Raw genomic sequence first — 22644 nt, 5'->3', positions numbered from 1 at the left:
CCATACCTGAGACTTCTTCCACCTAAAGCAACTCCCTGAAATCTCCCTATCCATTCCAGTTTTCCAAGGCATTGCTTAGGCCCAGTTCCTAACGTGAATATATTTTTGTAGACTTGGCTTTTGTTACTTCTCAACAGCCATTAAAAAAAAAAAAAAAAACAAAAACAAAAACAAACTTTGTTATATGTATTTATTTAGCTGCCTTGGGTGTTAGTTGCAGCATGGGAGATCTTTGATTTTGATGCAGCATGAGAGCTCTTAGTTGTGGCATGTGGGCTCTAGTTCCCTGACCGGAGACTGAACCTGGGTTCCCTTCACTCAAGGTGTTGTATCTTAGCCACTGAAACACTAAGGAAGTCCCCTCAGCAGTCATCTAATGTCTATATTTAGAGACAATAAAATTCCTCACAGAAGGTGTTTGTTTGATGATGCTCAGTCATGTCCAATTCTTTGCAACCCCATGAATTGTAACCCACCAGGCTCCTCTGTCCATGGGATTTTCCAGAAAAAAAAAAAAAAAAAAAAAAAATACTGGCATGGGTGGACATTTTCTCCTCCAGGAAATTTTCCTGATCCAGGGTTTGAACTGAAATCTCCTGTGTCTCCCTCATTGTCTCGTGGATTCTTTACCACTACATCACCTGGGAAAACTGCAGTGTTTGTAATCTTCCTTCTCCAAATTACTCAATCACACAATCCCCTTATCCAGTAATGGTAAGTATAAGCCATCTAGGTTAGGGACAGTCACTGTCCTTCTCATTTCAAAAAATCTAGGGACTTCCTTGGCGGTCCCTAGTGGTAAAGAGTGGTCCCCAGTGGTACAGAGCCCACTTGCAGAGGACACGTGTTCAGTCCCTGGTTTGGGAAAATCCTACAGGCTTCAGAGCAACTAAACCCCTGTGTGGCAACTGCTGAAGCCAACACACATAGAACCTATGTTCACAAAAAGACAAGCCACAACAATGAGAAGCCTGTACACCCAGTGAAGAGTAGCCCCCACTCACCACAACTGTTGTAAGCCCAAGCACAGCAGTAGTGACCCAGTACAGCCAAAGTAAATAAACAAATGAAAGAAATCTATGGGCATGCACCTTTCTCATGCATTTAGAACTTATCTGCAACATCATTCTTTCCTACCTCACCCCCTCACCCACATGTTGGAAAAGTCAGTCAATAACTTCCTCTCTTGCATTTTAATTCTCATGCTCCATTGATATTTCTCTTGGAATTATAAATATATTTAGAACATTTCTTTATTTAAATAATAAACAACAGTAACAAAATAGCTTTCTCTCCTCCCTAGTACAATTTCCAGCATTGGTCTTATTTCTCTGTTTCTTTTAACCTATAAAATTCCTAAGATACATCAACATGAATCAGCCAGGGGTGCACATGTTTCCCCCCGCCATCCCAAACTGCCTCCCACCTCACAATATTGTGAAGTAGATATTTTCTGATAAAATAAATTAATTCATTTAAAAAATTCTTAAGATATATAAACATTTACTAATTCTCACCTCCTTTCTCTTCTTACCAGATGCTCTACCTTTCAAAATCTTCAGCATATATAACTAAACTAAGCTTTCACTTTTTTCAACTCTTTCACCCAGGTAAATCAATGTAATGTTACAAACTAGAGACTTTAAATATATATATATAATAAAGGTAGAGTTGACTTTCAATGTTTTAGGTACATAGCAAGGTGATTCAGTTATACAGATAAATTGTATTATTTTAGAAATTATTTTCTATCAGAAATTATTACAAGATATTGACTATACTTCCCTATGTTATACAGTAAACCTGTGCTGCTTTTTGGATATCTAATTTTTAATTATAAATCTAGCATTCTATTCCTAGTAAGTGAAATAAGTGGAATCAAAATGTCATAATGTTTTTAGTTAGGCAACAATTCATAAAAAAATTCTAATATATATATATATAAAATACATATTTGTACACATAGGTATACAAAAGCTTTTCTACTACACTTGATAAAGGCTTGAGAAAGAACATCAAAAGAAAAAAAAAGTAGAAGGGATGGAGAAATTGAAGAACATTAACTAAATGAAATGGGAGTACTGAATATCAAAGTGAAAAACTGAAACAAACCAGCTAAAAGTAAAAGATCATCATATAGTCTATTAAAAAAAAAAAAAAAAAAATCACGACTGCTCATTAGAAACACCTGAAGCTCTGAAGGAAGAAAGCAGTACCTGAGTATTTGTATTAAAAAAAAAAAAATCAAGAAAATTCTGGTATGCATCTAAATAATCAAAAGTGATTACAGGTTTTTCTCTTAGATCCTAGTTTTGGTGATATAGAGTTCTATTATTCTTCTGTTGACCAATCATGATGCAATGATATTAAGTGAATAATAGTTACATAATCACAATAGTAAAAGATGCTTATCAGTTTTCACTATCAATAGTCAGACAAAAATAAAAGAATTACAGTTGCAATCCATAACGGGAATATAACTAACTTAGCTTTATAAAATAATTACATACATGGGGTGTAGGTCAAGCAGAGTGATGTGGTAAGTGGAAGTGCATACATGCACATGTTTTCATTCGCCCAGTCAGTCTATGTCTTTTGGTTGGTGCATTTAATCCACTTAACTTTAAGGTAATTATGGATGCTATTTTCTTAATTGTTTTGGGTTTATTTTCTGTAGGTCTTTTCCTTCTCTTGTGTTTCCTGCCTAGAGAAATTCCTTTAGTATTTGTTGTAAAGATGGTTAGGTGGTGCTGAATTCTGTTAATTTTTGCTTGTCTGGAGAGATTCTTATTTCTTCATTATATCTGAAGGAGAGTCTTCCTAGGTAGAATATTCTTGGTTGTAGGTCCTTCTCTTTCATCACATTAAATATATCATGCCATTCTCTTATGGCTTACAGAGTTTATGTTGAGAAATCAGCTGAGAGCCTGACGGGAGTTTCCGTGTATGTAATTTGTCATTTCCCCCTTGTTGCTTTTAATGTTTTATGTCTCTTTAATTTTTGTCACTTTAATTACTATGTGTCTCAGTGTGTTACTCCTTGAGTTTATTCTTCCTGGGACTCTTTGTGCTTCCTGGACTTGGTTGAATATTCCCTTTCCCATGTTTTGGGAGTTTTCAGCTACTATCTCTTCAAATATGTTCTCAGGTCCTTTCTCTCTCTCTTCTCCATCTGGGGCCCCTATAATATGAATGTTGGTGTATTTAATGTTGCCCCAGAGGTCTCTTAGGCTGTCTTCATTTCTTTTAATCTTTTTTTTTTTTTCCCTATATTCTGTTCTGTGGCAGTGAGTTCCACCATACTGTTCTATAGATCATTTATCAGTTCTTCTGCCTCAGTTATCTGCTATTGATTCCTTCTAATGTATTAGGCATCTTTGTTGTTCTTTAGATTGTGTCAGTTCAGTTCAGTCGCTCAATCATGTTCGACTATTTGCAACCCCATGAATCACAGCACACAGGCCTCCCTGTCCATCACCAACTCCTGGAGTTTACCCAAACGCATGTCCATTGTGTTGATGATGCCACCCAACCCTCTCATCCTCTCTTGTTCCCTTTTCCTCCCACCTTCAATCTTTCCCAGCACCAGGGTCTTTTGATATGTGTCAGCACTTCACATCAGGTGGCCAAGGTATTCAGCTTCAGCATCAGTCCTTCCAATGAACACCCAGGACTGATCTCCTTTAGGATGGACTGGTTGGATCTCCTTGCAGTCCAAGGGACTCTCAAGAGTCTTCTCCAACACCACAGTTCAAAAGTATCAGTTATTCAGCACTCAGCTTTCTTTATAGTCCAACTCTCACATCCATACATGACTACTGGAAAAATCATAACCTTGACTAGATGAGCCTCTGTTGACAAATTAATGTTTCTGCTTTTTAATATGTTAAGTTGGTCACAGCTTTCCTCCAAGGAGTCTTTTAATTTCATGGCTCTAATCACCATTTGCAGTGATTTCGGAGCCCCCCAAAATAAAGTCAGCCATGTTTCCACTGATTCCCCATCTATTTGCCATGAGTGACGGGACCAGATGCCATGATCTTAGTTTTCTGAATGTTGAGTTTTAAGCCAACATTTTCACTCTTCTCTTTCACTTTCATCAAGAGGTTCTTTAGTTCTTCTTCACTTTCTGCCATAAGGGTGGTGTCATCTGCATATCTGAGGTTATTGACATTTTTCCTGGCAATCTTGATTCCAGCTTGTGCTTCATCTAGCCCAGCGTTTCTCGTGATGTACTCTGCATATAAGTTATATATATATAATGTCTGATTCTGTATGACCCCATAGACAGCAGCCCACCAGGCTCCCCCATCCCTGGGATCCTCCAGGCAAGAACACTGGAGTGGATTGCCATTTCCTTCTCCAACCCTTGAAAGTGAAAAGTGAAAGTGAAGTCGCTGAGTCATATTTGACTCTCAGCAACCCCATGGACTGCAGCCTACCAGGCTCCTCTGTCCATGGGATTTTCCAGGCGAGAGAACCGAAGGGGGTTGCCATTTCCTTCTCCATGTCTACTCTAGATACCTCAAATATATGCGATCATTTCCTTTAGCATAATTTACCCAAGGTTTTTCCATATTAAGGCATATGTCAGAGTTGTCTTCCTTTTTAAGGCTGAATAATATTCCAATATATGTACAATCCATATTCAGTTTATCTAATCATCAGTCAATGGACACTTGGATTGCTTCCAAACTTTGTTGTTTATGAATAATTCTATCAATACTATGAGCATGCATGTAAAAATATCTCTTTGAGATCTTGCTCTCCATTATTTTGACTATATACTCTGAAGTGGAATTGATTAATTTTGTGGTAGCTCTATTTTTAATTATTTGAGGAAAAGTTATATCCTTTTCCACATGGTAAGTCATTTCAGTCCTGTCTGACCCTTTGTGATCCCATAGACTGTAACCTGACAGGCTCCTCTGTTCATGGGATTCTCCAGACAAGAATATTGGAGTTGGTTTCCATTTCCTTCTCCAGTGACTGCTTAGTTACATTCTCACAGGTATCTTTCCATTTAATGTCTCTAATTGCTTTCAGAAATGTTTTGAAGTTTTCTTTGTACCATATTTTGCCTCATTATTAATAGATATATTAATTTGTATTATAGTAATTTCATTTATTTTGTAAATCAAATTCTCTTATTTTACCTTTGTTACTGTATAGAAGTGCAACTGATTTTGTGTATTGAATTTGTATCCTGCTACTTTACTGAATTTATTAATTTCAGCAGTTTTTTGTTTTTAAATGGAATCTTTGGGATTTCTATATATAAGATCATATCATCTGTGAACAAAGATACTTCTCCCTTTCCAGTTTGGGTGGGTTTAATTTCTATTATTTCTTGCTTTCCTGCTGTGGCTAGGACTTCCAGAACTATGTTGAATAGAAGTGAAAAATAGACATATTGCTTTGTTCTTAATTTAGAGGAAAATTTTCAGTCCTTCACTAAGTATGACATATATCATGAGCTTTCCATAGTCAGCTATTATGTTGAGATAATTTCTGTTGATAATTGGTTGAGACCTTTTATTATGAAACTATATTGATTTTCTTTTCAAATGCTTTCCCTGTTTCAATTGAGGTAATCCTGTGTGTTTTATTTTGTATTTTTAATATACTGCATCACACTAATCAATTTTTGCATGATGAACCATCTTTACATTCCAAGAATACATTTCACGTGGTTATGACATATAATATTTTTAATATGTTGCTGAAGTTGATTTGTTACTGTTTTGTTGAGGATGTTGCATAAATATTCAGATGGGGTATCCATCTATAGTTCTCTTTCCCTGAAGTCTGTTTGCCTGGATTTGGCTTCGAGATAATTTCAGAGCACAGAATTATAGAATTCTTCTTTTGTTTTTGGTAAAAATGCTTGCGATAGATTCATTAGATTTTTTTCTAAATGTTTATTAGAGTTAATTGTTAGAATCATCAAAACTAGGGCTTTTCTTTTTTAGGGGATTTTTTAAGTTACTGATTCAATATCCTAACTATAGGTCTATTCATATTTTCTGTTTCTTCAAGGTTTAGTCTTAGCAGGTTTTGTGTTTCCAGAAATGTGTCCATTATATCTAGGTTATCCAATATGTTGGTATACAATTGATCACAATAGTCTATTATCAGTTTAGTTCAGTTACTCAGTCACGTCCTACTCTTTGCGACCCCATGGACTGCAGCATGCCAGGACGCCCTGTCCATCACCAACTCCTGGAATTTACTCAAACTCATGTCCATTGAGTCAGTGATGCCATCCAACCATCTCATCCTCTGTCGTCCCCTTCTCCTCCTGCCTTCAGTCTTTCCCAGCATCAAGGTATCTTCCAATGAGTCAGTTCTTCACATAAGGTGTCCAAAGTATTGGAGTTTCAGCTTCAGCATCAGTCCTTCCAATGAACACCCAGGACTGATCTCCTTTAAGATGGACTGGTTGGATCTCCTTGTAGTCCAAGGGACTCTCAAGAGTCTTCTTCAACACCAAAGTTCAAAAGCATCAATTCTTTGGTGCTCAGCTTTCTTTATAAGTCCAACTCTCACATCCATACATGACTACTGGATAAACCATAGCCTTGACTAGACGGACCTTTGTTGGCAAAGTAATGTCTCTGCTTTTTAATATGCTGTCTTGGTTGGTCATAATTTTCCTTCCAAAGAGTAAGCGTCTTTTAATTTCATGGCTGCAGTCACCATCTGCAGTGATTTTGGAGCCGCCCAAAATAAAGTCTGTCACTGTTTCCACTGCTTCCCCATCGATTTCCCATGAAGTGATGGGACCAGATGCCATGATCTTAGTTTTCTGAATGTTGAGCTTTATTCCAACTTTTTCACTCTCCTCTTTCACTTTCATCAAGAGGTTCTTTAGTTCTGCTTTACTTTCTACCGTAAGGGTGGTGTTAACTGCATATCTGAGGTTATTGATATTTCACCTGGCAATCTTAATTCCAGCTTGTGCTTCATTTGTGATGTAGTCTGCATATAATTAAATAAGCAGGGTGACAATATACAGCCTTGATGTACGCCTTTTCCTATTTGGAACCGGTCTGTTCTTCCATGTCCAGTTCTAACTGTTGCATCCTGACCTACACACAGGTTTCTCAAGAGGCAAGTCAGGTGGTCTGGTATTCCCATCTCTTTCAGAGTTTTCCACAGTTTATTGTGATCCACACAGTCAAAGGCTTTGGCATAGTCAATAAAGTATAAGTAGATGTTTTTCTGGAACTCTCTTGCTTTTTTGATGATCCAACGGATGTTGACAATTTGATCTCTGGTTCCTCTGCCTTTTCTAAATCCAGCTTGAATATCTGGAAGTTCACGGTTCATGTACTGTTGAAGCCTGGCTTGGAGAATTTTGACCGTTTCTTTACTAGTGTGTGAGACGAGTGCAATCGTGCAGGAGTTTGAGCATTATTTGGCATTGCCTATTATATTGCCTAAGTCTATAATCCTTCTTATTTTATAAATTTGATAATAAATTTTTCATTTTTATTTCTATTTTAGTAATTTGAGTCTATTTTTCTTAGTCCAGCTAGGTAGAGGTTTGTCAACCCTTTGCTATCTTTGGATTTGGTTTATTTTATCTTTCTAGTTCTTGAAGTTGTAAAGTGCCCTTGCAATTTCTTCTTTAATACACTGGTTGCTTAAGAGTGTGTTCTTTAAGCTCCAAAACTTTAGGCGTTTTCAAATTTCCCTTCTGTTACTGATTTTTAACTTCATGTCATTGTGCTCAGAGAAGATACTTTGTATAGCATTTATATGTTTAAATCTATTGACTTTAATTTGTAGTGAAACATATGGTCTTTACTGAAGAATGACCCTTGTGTTCTTGAGAAGAATGTGTACCCTCTTGTGTTTGGGTAAAATGATCAACATATGTCTGTTAGATCTAGTTGGTTTATTTTGCTGTTCAACCTCATTCACTCTGTCATTAAACTAATATTTTCATCTTAGCTTACAAGAATGCTGAGGTTTCCTTTTCCACCCTAATAAATACTTATGTGGTTGAGAACTCTAGCACATTTAGAAAGGGAACAGGTACCACCAATATAAATGATAAGTGACAAGTTTTCAGTTTAATGATAGACTGATGAAAGAAAGTTGAAATGCATGAGAAAAATCATAATCTGCTGGATGACATGTGGTTTGTATGTATGCAAATAAGTGAAACAAATTTAAAACCTAATAAATGCTTAAGTGCCAGAATTTCATGCTTTTAGTAAAATGGTAAAACTGGGAGTAATAGTATCCATAAAACGTATAATTATGCAGTGCAAAAATATGTGTGTCCCTAAGAACAAATGCAGTATTTCTTATATGTATTCAATATGAGAGACCTAGTCTTCTAAGCTGCATATAAATACCTTGATTAAAAACAAGCTTCACATTATTTTTTTAATTATTCAGTTAAGAATTAAACAAACAAAATTCAACATATTCATTTATTTATTTATTTTTTCATCTCCTTATCCTTTTGGAGAGAATTTACATAACATCAGCATGCATCCCATCTCTTTGTCTTTTCTTGCCTTTAGGTGACAGATTTGTGTTTTTTCTGGAAAATAAGATTAGTGTAGTGCAAATTATGCATGCTCAGTTGCATTTTTCCTCTGTTTGAGGTTCTTTAAGTGCACGCTATTCATTGTTTATGAAATATTTCCTTTGTAAAGCTGTTTTGAAAGCCTGAAATGGAACATGATGCTTCTGTAGAACCCTCTCTTATAGATTTTGCTTTTCCTTCTAGAGGGATTCTATTTTAAATATTAATGTACTTCTGCTGAGTTATCTTCCACATCCTTATTTAAATTTCAATACATCATCATCACTCATGTGAAACAAACATTTACTTGACTGAACAGAATCATAGCAAAAGAATTTTGCTGTGGTTGAATTAGTCAGGGCTGTATTCTTACATTTATCATAGAATAAAAGTGTCCTTCCCAAGGGCATGTCCAACCTGTATATGTTCTTCCCATAGGTCACCATTTTCATACATATACAGCATAGCTGAACTTAAAATAGTTATATAATATCTATCTATAATTAGGTATGAGTCAAAGGGATGTATAGTTAAATAAGTCACACAGACCATGTTTGTATATTTAAAAGATTAGGGAATGTTATTTGATTCAATAAATATTTATGAACTCTAATGCTAGGGACTATGTGAAATACTTGGAATTCAATTATTTTCTATGCTCTCCAAAGGCTCATACATAAGGAATCAGATAAATTGTTAGTAGATGTTCATCACACATCAAAGCCACCAAATAATTTGTAAATCATTAAATTTGCCTGGTAAAGGATGGGGAAAAAAAATGATTTAGTGTGAGGTTCATAAAAAGGGGTGAGATTTGAATTGGGTCCTAGAAAATTAGTTGTATTTTGTCTGACAGAGAAAAAGATGGAAAGTAACTTATAAAGAAGGAGTAGAATGAGAGAAAGTCTTAGAAATTGCCAAGTCAAAATATACATTAAAAAATGTAAGAAGCACCCCAAAACTGTAACATTAAGTATTGATGGCAAATGGACCTTGTTGAAATGGTTTGGTTTACATTGCACCATGATACAGGAATTAAATTTTGTAGACATTAGGGGGTTTTGTAGGCATTGGAGAGTCAATTCAAGTGTATAAGCAAAGTGGCATCATGATTAATTTCATGTTTTATTTCCTCATATTGCTTTAATCACTTCCTCATTTTCACTTCAAGTTTTTATATTCCTCCCCAGAGGAAAAAGATATGAAGTAAAATCTGGTGCCCATTAACAATGATGGGGCCAGAAGAGAGTGCAGAGAAGGTGTAAAAAGACCACTCAGTCCACACAAAGAGACAGTATCAAAGACACCATTTGTTAAAATGTGATTGCAGTCAATTTTTAAAAGCAATATTTGAATTTGAAAATTAAGGTCCTTGTTGGTAAGTCAAATCTAAGATGCTGCTAAGATATCAAACTGCAGATATAGAACTGGTAACTGAAAACCCATTTCTGTATTCTGGGGAGTGGAGTCCTAGGCAGAGATGTACCCTTTAAACTTTCCTTCCTAGAGCTAACAAGTAATAACTTGAGAACAAATGATATTTCAGGACAAAAATATAAAGAAAGAAGACAAGCAAAAAGAAACTTTGGCAAATATAGTCAGTGTTTTACCACAGTAAAAGAGTCTGTGGAAAGAAAAAAAGAGAAATAGGAAAACCTAAGAGAGTATTTTGTAGAAATAGTTAAAGGGAGGAAAGCCTTAAGGGGCAAAGAGATGGTTATGAGAAAGATGCTTTTCAAAGATCAGAAAATGTTAATAAGGTTGCAGTTGAAGTGTGTTGTGATATGTAGCATTAGTGGACTGGTGAAGGTAAAATTCAGATTGAATGGAAACAAAACATAATGACATGTGTGTGGACAATCAGGGCTGTAAGTGATGGTGAGTAGTGTCAATGGTAAGGAGAAGCTCTCTTCCAGATTCCTAAGTGGCCGTTGTATAAAGTGGTCATTTTCCCAGTTTAACAATGGAAAGGGACAGCTAATGTCAAAATTCAAGTAAGAACATCTGGATTGATGAAAAGAAGACATGTAAAACTCTTAAAATAGATATATTTTTTAAAAAAACCCTCAGAATATATATCAATGAGTATTATAATATCAAAAAGGGAAACTTTTTTATAAGTAAAATCTTATATATGTTTATCATTCTGATCACATATATGAGAAATTCCTCATGTAATATTAATATTGCAATTATTTTTTTCAAACTGGGATAAAGAAACATAAAAATCATTATAACTTAGAGTTACTTTTAGAAATGTATTTGTCACAAGGTATGAGTCAGATTTAATATTATATTGATTAAAAGGGCAAGAACGTGAGAATGCTTTGATTCTTTTTAAAATTCATTTTTTTTTCTCTCTAGGAAGATAAGAGAACAGAATATATAATGATTCATATTGCTATTTTTCTGAGTGAGTCAGAAATAAATAAGCCAATGAGATATAAAGCTGTGGGGGATTGGACCCTCTTCTGATGGATGTGACAGGGTAGGGCTGGTGGAAAATTGTAGGGAAACGACAAGATGCCTTATGGCTTCTCCTTGGTGTGTGAGGTGCACTGCATTAATCAGAGGACAACACTTCATTACCAAGTTCTAGCACAGTAACATTCCACTTGGATATAAGCCACTGTAGAAGAGGCCTTAATGTCAGTAAAATCCTAGTCTAAGAGGGAACTGATGAATAATAATTCACTTATTGTAAGCCATTTCCATTTTAGAAAAGATCTTCCGTGTACAATTTTCTCATGTGGGACAAGGAAAATGAGAGAAAAGAAGCTTATCAAACTATTATCTTCTCCTAGATTCTTTATTATTTTTTAAATTTATTTATTTTTTAATTAAAGGATAATTGCTTTACAGAATTTTGTTGTTTTCTGCCAAACATCAACATGAATCTTATTACATCCAATAAACATATTATTTTCTTTTTTTGTATTTTTGGTTTGGTGGGTTTTACTCTATTTTGTTTTGGTTATACATCAGTGTTAAGATTATTAATTTTGTCAGCTTATTTGGGTATACTACAAAAGATTTTGTGATAAGTTGTTTTCTCAATAATTTATCAAAGTAAATTTGAAGGCATCTCTTAAAAATGATTGTATTTAAAAGTATTTTATTGTGTATACTATTTTATTCATTTCAATTTAACTTTTGTAAAATGGCCCCATGTCTTAAATGTTTGTCAGGTGATATAACAATAAGATTTATATGTTAAATTTATTGTGAATGCTTCTAACATATAGCTAAATAATTTGCAGTTTCCCCATTAATTATTAATGCTTTGTGCTAGCAGATGAAGTTTCAAAGAAATCTGATTTTAAGATATAAACTATGTTTAACTGAAGAATAGGATTGTATGTCTTATTCTTTTTTATTACCACATGGACTTCGGGGGTTTAAAGTGGTATATGAAACATATATTAGACCTTGTCTATAAAATAAGAAAGCTGACATATTTCCACTAACACTCCGGACTCTGTGCTTAAAATTAAAAATCTGCAGTTATGATAGATCAAAAGCAATCTAAATTCTCCTTTCCCAGCAATGCTAGTGTTTAAGGGAACAGAAAAACTGTGCTAGTGTTTAAGGAAACAGAAATGGTCAAAACCATGAAGGCTCTGAGAGGCTGGCAGAAAAAGGAAATAGAGCACAAAATCCTGAAGGAGTTCTAAGCTGGATAGATTAGAGAACTGGTTTCTGCCTAAGTTCAACTCCATTCTCCTAAATCAGTTCCTTAAGTTCACTGTCAAAACAGCACTAAATACATCCTGCAGCGAGGCTCTTTGCATTAAACATTTAGAACAAAAAATAGCAAGAACACTGAGTGCCAAATAAATCCTCAGTGACTGATTCCTAAATAGGTGGGGGCTGAGAGAAGCAGAATCACCATCAGGTGATAGCGAAGTGGAGTGTCACTGTAGCAGGACAGAGCTAGAGTGAGCAAGATTCCTAACCATGAACCCAGTGCAGTGATTGGAATGAAATGGTTAACTCTCACCAGGGCCAGAGAGCTCACAAGGTAAGGCTATGACAAAATCTGTAAAAGGTTCACAAGTGCTCACCTAGCATTTCCTCAGAGTACAGAAGGGATAGCGAGCCAGCCCCACATCAAACATCTTCTATGCTCAGACAAGCATCAAGCATCTCATCCTGCAGGGCCATCTTCTAGGAGGAAGGCTGCTGATTTATAGAAAATGATATTAGACATAAAGGATAATGATATATAGATCACAGATGCACCATCAACATATGGAAGAGTTCTTGCATCAGCAAATAAAAGGGGTCAATAATGTGAAGAGAGCACACATCAGATTTATTAGAGGCTTTACTGCTCTGTGATTTATGAATCGCACAGATGGCAGTGATATTGGGTAATATTCACAAATATGATGCAATAAAGATTATTAAAGCTTCTAGCAGTGCCGCTTTTCGCTTCAGCTATTACCCGAAAATAACTCTAGGCACTTTGTATTTGACAAAGAAGATGCACAGACATTCTTGATTTTTACAGATGACCACACTAGTGTGATTCCACACCTGGGTTTTTTCTGAAAGAGTTTTGATATTTGGCTTATTTTTCTGTTTTGAATGCAGATGTGTCTGAAAAGAGTAATGAATGAATGAGATTTAGCAAGTATGGCTCACAAGTCAGATGTCAAGGACATTATGGCACCAGGCGTGATTGATCAATTTCTTCTGGGGAAAGAGATTCCTCTTTTGAAATCATCAATTATTAACCTCTTACATTTTACCTTTTCCAAATTTTAATATAAGGAATATCTGCTACAAATATACTGATCTAAAAAGTATTTAAAATGTGAAGGACATGGATATTTACAATGTAAAACTGAGATTTTTGTCCCTGTGATAACAATTCAGAATCTAACACTGGGTGAATAACATCAATTACTGAAGTGAAATGGGGAAATCTGTGATTCAATTCATTTATTTTCTAAAAAAAAAAAAAAAAAAAAATCACTTTTCAAATTTGCTTAAAATAACGGCAATCACAGTTGGTTTAAATGGCCAAAGAAAGACTAATTTAAATATGTGGTAAAAAGAGCTGCTAAAGATATTGAAGTTAGCCTATTTCCTAGGATTATTTTGGGAAACAGTATTATTGAAATTTGCTTTCTCTTTCCGAATATGAGAAAATTTGGTTTTCTCATTGGTTATCTCATTAAGAGATATTATATTATATAGTCTGTGTATGTGTGTGCTCCGTCACTTCAGTCATATCCGACTCTTTGTGACCCTATATGCTGTATCCCGCCAGACTCCTCTATCCATAGGATAATACTGGAGTGGGTTATCATACTCTCCTCCAAGGGATTTTCCCAACCCAGGGACAGAACGTGTCTCCTGCAGCCTGTGCCTTAAAGGCAGATTCTTTACTGCTGAGCCATCAGGGTAACCCACATTGTATACCCTACAAGTGTTTAATCTAGCCTTGTCTTCTTCAAAATGATAACGTTGAATACATTCAGAATTGCAAGGTTCAGTTTAGTTTTACAAATTACTGAAAATAATTTTTTGTGTGCGTATGTGATAGAATGTTGCCTTCTTTCAGTTTTTACTTGCCTTATCTCTACTCTACCTCTTTCTTTCATCAAACCTACTAACACTCCTGTCTATCTCTCATGCCCTGCTGAGTTTGATTGTGAAAAATTAACTATGCATCAGGTTAGCACACATTCAATTATATTTTCTCATCTGCGCAGCCTGTGATTCTGATTTGTGAACTGTCAGATTTATCCCCTTTCTCATCAAAGTATCTTTTGACTTTATTATATACAGTCCAATCATTTGTCACACTGACAATCCTAATATATGCTACCTCTTTTAGAAAACCATCTCCTTTGTTGAAAATGATGAACCCAGGGCTCTATTTCCTTTCCTATCTAAAGCTGATCTTTTTTTCCTCCAGCAAAAACTGAAATCTTCAACTCGATTTCTATTCTACTATACTGTTTATTATATTGAGGCACTTACAACTCTGTTGACAATACTTTAGGTTCTCCCTAAATCCATGATTTACTTTATTTGTGCAGCATGCATTACTCTGGAAACTGTGTGACATTTGATTAAACTGTATTTATTGGGTGTTAGAGAAATATCATCATGAAATCAATTTTGCTCTTAATCTTACCTTGTTCCAACTTAGAAACAAATGTAAGCCTTAGATACAATAGAACCAAAATGCAAACAACCAATCAGAAAACTAAACCAAGATTGTGATCGCTGCACAAATATATTCCTATAAAAAACATTGTTTAAGTATGCTATAATTTTGAACTAAATAATCTCTAAAAGCTACTTACTCTCTTTTAAGATTAGCAAACTAATCTTCTTTCATAAATAGGAAAAATTTAGGAGCATGGTTTATAATTCTCCCTCATTTTCAAAAAAATTATGAGTCAAGTAGAGCAAATTCATTTGAAAGAAATTCACTGCCCCCTGGAAACACAAGCCCTGAGAAGCTTCCCTGTGTGTGTAAACTGTCTGGTCTGCCAGGGTATCAATCAACACTGGTCAAAAGATAGAATGAAGATTCTCAGAGGATGTCTCATTCACTACTCTGAGCCAAATCCAAATCAAGATTTGATCCCTCATGTCCTTATTCTTTGTTTAGATGTTACCTTTCCAGCAAGAACTTTTGTGACCACCCATTTAAACATGCAGCTTTTCTGGAAACCATCTTACCCTAGAACCTCCCCCTGTCTTCCCTCATTCTCCTTTACAGTTTATAGTTATGATAGATTTTACTTATTTGATTGTCTAGCTACCCTACTGAAATATAAGCTCCATAAGAAGAGATGCTTGTGTCTGTTTTGTCCTTGTTATCATCTGTGGTACTAAATCAACTATGCTGAGGGCAGCACCTGCCACTCCACAGTCAATTGATAAGTAGTGGTAAAATGAAGGGACAAATTGGAATATTTGATTTACAGAATATTAGAATAATTTACTACATGTTCTTTAGTTTGCAGAATGTGCTCTAAAAATGTGTTTAATGATATGGAATAAGCTCTCCATATATTATATATATGCTCATAAAACATACAAATCTTTATACATTTAGGCACTTAAATAGAATACAAAAGTCATTTTGAAACTTATTTGTATAGCTAAAAAATAGATTGATCAATAGACTGACAGAAATGAAGATAGATTGTGTGTGTGGGGAGGTACAACTAGCCTTAATATACTATTTTTCATTTTTTCCTCTCACTAATATGATCTTCTTCTGAAACCTATCCTTCTTTCCTAGCTGATTTTTCTTATTAAAAATGTCCTCACTACTCATGAAGCAAAAACCATGCATTTTTTGAAAAGACCTCCATGAGACTGCAAGGAAACATGATTTAGCTGCAATGTAACTGTTTAATAATTTGAAAACTATTATAGCTATTACAGTTATGTTAGAAATGCATGTTTTATTAGAAATATATTTGTTATATTAGGCTGTAGTAAGCAGAATAATGGCATTCCAAGACCATCCACATTCTCATCTCACAGCGTGTGAATCTGCGAAATGGACTTTGTTAATACAGCTAGTTAAGGATCTGAGATGAGGAGAGTGCCCAGGTTTCCATTACCCTTAAAACTGTAAGATTCAGGACTCACTCACATTAACAACACATTCTGGTGAAGCATAGAGAACTATCGGCTTAATCTGAGGACAAATGAAATTTGCCCAAAAGGCCCTTCCCTTCTTCCTAAGGTTCTTTTCTCCAGAGTTTTCCTCTGTTCCTTTCCTGCTATATTATTAAAAGCAGAGACATTACTTTGCCAACAAAAGTCCATCTAGTCAAGGCTGTGGTTTTTCCAGTGGTCATGTATGGATGTGAGAGTTGGACTGTAAAGAAAGCTGAGCGCCGAAAAATTGATGCTTTTGAACTGTGGTGTTGGAGAAGACTCTTGAGAGTCTCTTGAACTGCAAGGAGATCCAACCAGTCCATCCTAAAGGAGATAAGTCCTTGGGTGTTCATTGGAAGGACTGATGTTGAAGCTGAAACTCCAATACTTTGTCCACCTCATGCGAAGAGTTGACTCGTTGGAAAAGACCTTGATGCTGGGAGTTATTGGGGGCAGGAGGAGAAGGGGACGACAGAGGATGAGATGGCTGGATGGCATCACCGACTCAATAGACATGGGTTTGAGTAAACTCCAGGAGTTAGTGATGGACAGGGAGGCCTGTTGTGCTGTGATTCATGGGGTCGCAGAGTTGGACACAACTGAGCGACTGAACTGAACTGAACTGATTTGAGGTAGTAACTAATGCCATAACATATGAATGCATTCAGATTTGAACACATATTTAAATGAATCTCTTATATGAAGAAAACCTTTTAGGTCCATAAGCATTATTTCTCTTAATGACGTATGTTAAATGATGAATTTTTTTAATGACAAATTCAGATGATATATCTTATCAAGAGCCAATTTAAAAGGGATAACCATAAAGAAGGTTTCGTTAGAAAATATAATTTGGTTAAAAATGATATTCTTTCTTACCCAATAACAATGTGCTCTCCCATTAATTAGAACTATAATTGTTTAATAAAAATAGCAATAGCAATAATCATAATACCTGTGTTAGTTTTTTATTGTTGCCATAATAAATTGCCACAAGTTTTAAAGCATCCCAAACATATGTCACAACTCAGAAGAAAGCAAGCTAGTTTGGATTCTTTGTTCAGCTTTTCACAAGACCATAATCATAGTGCAAGCTGACTAGAACGTCTGCAGCAGTCTCTTCCAGTTTATCAACAGAATACAATTTCTTACAGTTTTCTGGCTGAGCTTTCCACTTCCTTGCTGGCTGTTAGTCTGGGGCCTCCCTTAAAGCTTCCTTCATCCCAGTTCACAGCCCCCATCTATCTTCCAATCATCAAGGATGTGCCAAGTCCTTCTCTTGAACCTCTCTGGATTATCCTACTGCATCTCTCGGGCTCCAGTCTGAGGAAGGTCTCTTCTTTTAAGGGTTTCCATGGTTGCACTGGACTCACCTGGATAATCCAGGGTACTCTCCCAATTTGAAGGTGCAAGAGCTTAATTAACAATATATCTGCAAAGTCTATTTTTCCACATAGCAAAAGATATTCCAGGGAAAGTATGTGGACACCTTTGAGGGTTATTGCATCTCCTACAACACATAATAGACATTAAGGGCTATGACACACCATGGTCTGTGCTGAAGGCTCAGTGCACATCCTTTATGTAATTCTTAAATAGCCCTGTGAGATGGATACTTCTCTTTTTCCTTCTTACAAAGAAGAAGCAGCAGTATTGGAGAGGTTTATGTTAGCTGGTCAAGTTCAGGCTAGAGTCAATTCTGCTGTGAGGCATGTGTCTTCCTAAAAAGTACTACATCAGGCAAAACCACACAATAGAAACCACCAGTCTGATGGGAAAGGTGTGGCAAAGGGCACAATATTCAACAGCATAGCATGGAGACATGTTAAAAAAGATAAACTGGTAAAAGTGGTAGTATAGTGATAGGCATATTAAATGATTAATGAAATGTATAAAGTTGTATAAAATACAATCTTGACCATGAAAAAGGCCTTACCTTTGCTCTTGGAGCTGGACATTGAAAGAGTTCTTGAGAAGCACTGGCAGAAAGGTTACCTGATATCAGACAGATGATTGTGATTGCAGAGGTGCTTGGGCGAACTGAGATTTTGGCAGATGTTTGAGAGGGGTGTTTGTGAGGCTCTGTTCAGCCCAGTGCAGTTTTTTGCATTCACCTAGGATTTCTCAGAGAAGAACTCATGCATAAGTGAACACAAAATTCACTTTATCCTCAAATTGTTCTCTAATATGTTGGTTGTTGCTGTTGTTTACTTGCTAAGTCATATTTAACTCTTTTGCAACTCCATGGACTGTAGTCCACCAGTCTCCATGGGATTTAACAGGCAAGAACACTGGAGTAGGTTGCCATTTCCTTCTTTAGGGGATCTTCCAGACCTGGGAATAGAATCGGTGTCTCCTGCATTGGCAAGCAGATTCTTTACCACTGAGCCACCTGGAAAGCCCCATTATGTAAATTACATTGGAATCAACGTGTGTTTACAAAACAACTGTTATAGCAGAACTGTCTGTATGAGAGGCAGACTAGCTCAGAGCTATAACCTTCCTGAGATAATGAAATATACAAACATACCATGCATGCATCAAAGAAGACAAATTAAAAGATAAATACAAAAAATTGTGAGGCATTTCCACTTTGAAATGAAGTTTAATATATTTTATAATCCTTTCTCGAGACCTTTTGAGGTAGTGATTCTCAGAATATGGCCAGTAAATCACCACCCTACTGTAATTTATGGCCTTGCTCTTCTTTCAACATAAGTGTGAAAATCCATAGAGAATCATGGAATTCTTAGAAAAGCCTCATAGCAGAGTTGTGTGTGTGTATATATATATATATATATATATATATATATATAATTTTATCAAAGGATAATTGCTTTACTGAATTTTGCTGTTATCTGTCAAACTGTAACATAAATCAGCCATCAGTTCAGTTCAGTCGCTCAGTCGTATCCGACTCTTTGTGATCCCATGAATCACAGATGCCAGGCCTCCCTGTCCATTACTAACTCCCGGAGTTTACTCGAACCCATGCCCATCGAGTCAGTGATGCCATCCAGCCATCTCATCCTCTGTCGTCCCCTTCTCCTCCTGCCCCCAATAACTCCCAGCATCAAGGTCTTTTCCAACGAGTCAACTCTTCGCATGAGGTGGACAAAGTATTGGAGTTTCAGCTTCAACATCAGTCCTTCCAATGAACACCCAAGGACTTATCTCCTTTAGGATGGACTGGTTGGATCTCCTTGCAGTTCAAGAGACTCTCAAGAGTCTTCTCCAACACCACAGTTCAAAAGCATCAATTTTTCGGCGCTCAGCTTTCTTTACAGTCCAACTCTCACATCCATACATGACCACTGGAAAAACCATAGCCTTGCCTAGACGAACCTTTGTTGGCAAAGTAATGTCTCTGCTTTTAAATATGCTACCTAGGTTGGTCATAACTTTCCTTCCAAGGAGTAAGCGTCTTTTAATTTCATGGCTGGAGTCACCATCTGCAGTGATTTTGCAGCCAAAAACATAAAGACTGACACTGTTTCCACTTTTTCCCCATTTGTTTCCCATGAAGTGATGGGACCAGATGCCATGATCTTAGTTTTCTGAATGTTGAGCTTTAAGCCAACTTTTTCGCTCCCCTCTTTCATTTTCATCAAGAGGCTATTTAGTTTCTCTTCACTTTCGGCCATAAAGGTGGTGTCATCTGAATATCAGAGGTTATTGATATTTCTCCCAGCAATCCTGATTCCAGCTTGGGCTTCTTCCAGCCCAGCGTTTCTCATGATATATCCTGCATATAAGTTAAATAAGCAGGGTGACAAGATACAACCTTGACATACTCATTTTCTTATTTGGAACCAGTCTGTTGTTCCATGTTCAGTTCTAACTGTTGCTTCCTGACCTGCATATGGGTTTCTCAAGAGGCAAGTCAGGTGGTCTGGTATGCCCATCTCCTTCAGAATTTTCCACAGTTTCTTGTGATCCACAGAGTCGAAGGCTTTGGCATAGTCAATAAAGCAGAAATAGATGTTTTTCTGAAACTCTCTTGCTTTTGCGATGATCCAGCGGATATTGGCATTTGATCTCTGGTGCCTCTGCCTTTTCTAAAACCAGCTTGAACATCCAGAAGTTCTTGGTTCATGTATTGCCGAAGCCTGGCTTGGAGAATTTTGAGCATTACTTTACTAGCATGTGAGATGAGTGCAATTGTATGGTACTTTGAGCATTCTTTGTGATTGCCTTGCTCAGGGATTGGAATGAAAACGGACCTTTTCCAGTCCTGAGGCCACTGCTGAGTTTTCCAAATTTGTTGGCATATTGAGTGCAGCACTTTCACAGCATCATCTCTTAGGATTTGAAATAGCTCAACTGGAATTCCATCATCTCCACTAGCTTTATTCATAGTGATGCTTTCTAAGGCCCACTTGACTTCACATTCCAGGATGTCTGGCTCTAGGAGAGTGATCACACCATTGTGATAATCTGGGTCATGAAGATATTTTTTGTACAGTTCTTCTGTGTATCCTTGCCACCCCTTCTTAATATCTTCTACTTCTATTAGGTCCATAACATTTCTGTCCTTTATTGAGCCCATTTTTGCATGAAATTTTCCTTTGGTATCTCTAAGTTTCTTGAAGAGATCTCTAGTCTTTCCCATTCTGTTGATTTCCTCTTTTCCTTGCATTGATTGCTGAGGAAGGCTTTCTTATCTCTCCTGGCTATTCTTTGGAACTCTGCATTCAAATGGGAATATCTTTCCCTTTCTCCTTTGCTTTTTGCTTCTCTTCTTTTAACAGCTATTTGTAAGGCCTCCTCAGACAAACATTTTGCCTTTTTGCATTTCTTTTCCATGGGGAGGGTCTTGATCCCTGTCTCCTGTACAATGTCATCAACCTCCGTCAGTAGTTCATCAGGCTCTCTGCTATCAGATCTAGTCCCTTAAATCTATTTCTCACTTCCACTGTATAGTCATAAGGGATTTGATTTAGGTCATACCTGAATGGCCTAGTGGTTTTCCCTACTTTCTACAGTTTAAGTCTGAATTTGGCAATAAGGAGTTCATGATGTGAGTCACAGTCAGCTCCTGGTCTTGTTTTTGCTGACTGTATGGAGCTTGTCCACCTTTGGCTGCAAAGAATATAATCAGTCTGATTTTGGTGTTGACCATCTGGTGATGTCCATGTGTAGAGTCCTCTCTTGTGTTGTTGGAAGAGGGCGCTTGCTATGACCAGTGCATTCTCTTAGCAAAACTCTATTAGCCTTTGCCCTACTTCATTCTGTACTCCAAGGCCAAATTTGCCTGATACTCCAGGTGTTTCTTGACTTCCTACTTTTGCATTCCAGTCCCCTATAATGAAAAGGACATCTTTTTTGGGTGTTAGTTCTAAAAGGTCTTGCACATCTTCATAGAACTATTCAACCTAGGCTTCTTGAACATTACTGGTTGGGGCATAGGCTTGGATTACCGTGATATTGAATGGTTTCCCTTGTAAACGAACAGAGATCATTCTGTCGGTTTTGAGATTGCATCCAAGTACTGCATTTTGGACTCTTTTGTTGACTATGATGGCTACTCCATTTCTTCTAAGGCATTCCTGCCCACAGTAGTAGAAATAATGGTCTTCTGAGTTAAATTCACCCATTCCAGTCCATTTTAGTTCGCTGATTCCTAGAATGTCGACATTTACTCTTGCCATCTCCTGTTTGACCACTTCCAATTTGCCTTGATTCATGGACCTAACATTCCAGGTTCCTGTGCAATATTGCTCTTTACAGCATTGGACCTTGCTTCTATCACCAGTCCTATCCACATCTGGGTATTGTTTTTGCTTTGGCTCCATCCCTTCATTCTTTCTGGAGTTATTTCTCCACTGATCTCCAGTAGCATATTGGGCACCTACTGACCTGGGGAGTTCCTCTTTCAGTGTCCTATCATTTTGCCTTCTCATACTGTTCATGGGGTTCTCAAGGCAAGAAAACTGAAGTGGTTTTCAATTCCCTTCTCCAGTGAACCACAGTCTGTCAGACCTCTCCACCATGACCCAACCTGGTGAGCCCACATGTCGGGGCTTAGTTTCATTTAGTTAGACAAGACTGTGGTCCTGCGATCAGATTGGCTAGTTTTCTGTGGTTATGGTTTTAGTGTGTCTGCCCTCTGATGCCCTCTCACAACACCTACCATGTTACTTGGGTTTCTCTTACCTTGGACGTGGGGTATCTCTTCACGGCTGCTCCAGCAAGGTGCAGCCGCTGCTCCTTACCTTGGATGAGGGGTATCTTCTCACGGCCGCCCCTCCTGACCTTGAACGAGGAGTAGCTCCTCTAGACCCTCCTGCGCCCGCGCCACAGCCACTCCTTGGAGGTGGGGTAGCTCCTCTTGGGCGGGGCCCCTGAACTACGGGTTGGGGTAGTTCCTCTCGGCCGCCGCCCCTGACCTCAGGCTTGGGGAAACTCCTCTCAGCCGCGTTCCTGCACTGCTGTAGCCTGGCGCTCTCGGTTGTTAC

The sequence above is a fragment of the Dama dama genome, chromosome 28 (genome assembly GCF_033118175.1).
Source record: "Dama dama isolate Ldn47 chromosome 28, ASM3311817v1, whole genome shotgun sequence".
Taxonomy (NCBI): Eukaryota; Metazoa; Chordata; class Mammalia; order Artiodactyla; family Cervidae; genus Dama; species Dama dama.
The sequence above is the reverse complement of the archived record's forward strand: the minus strand, read 5'-3'. Positions refer to the sequence as shown.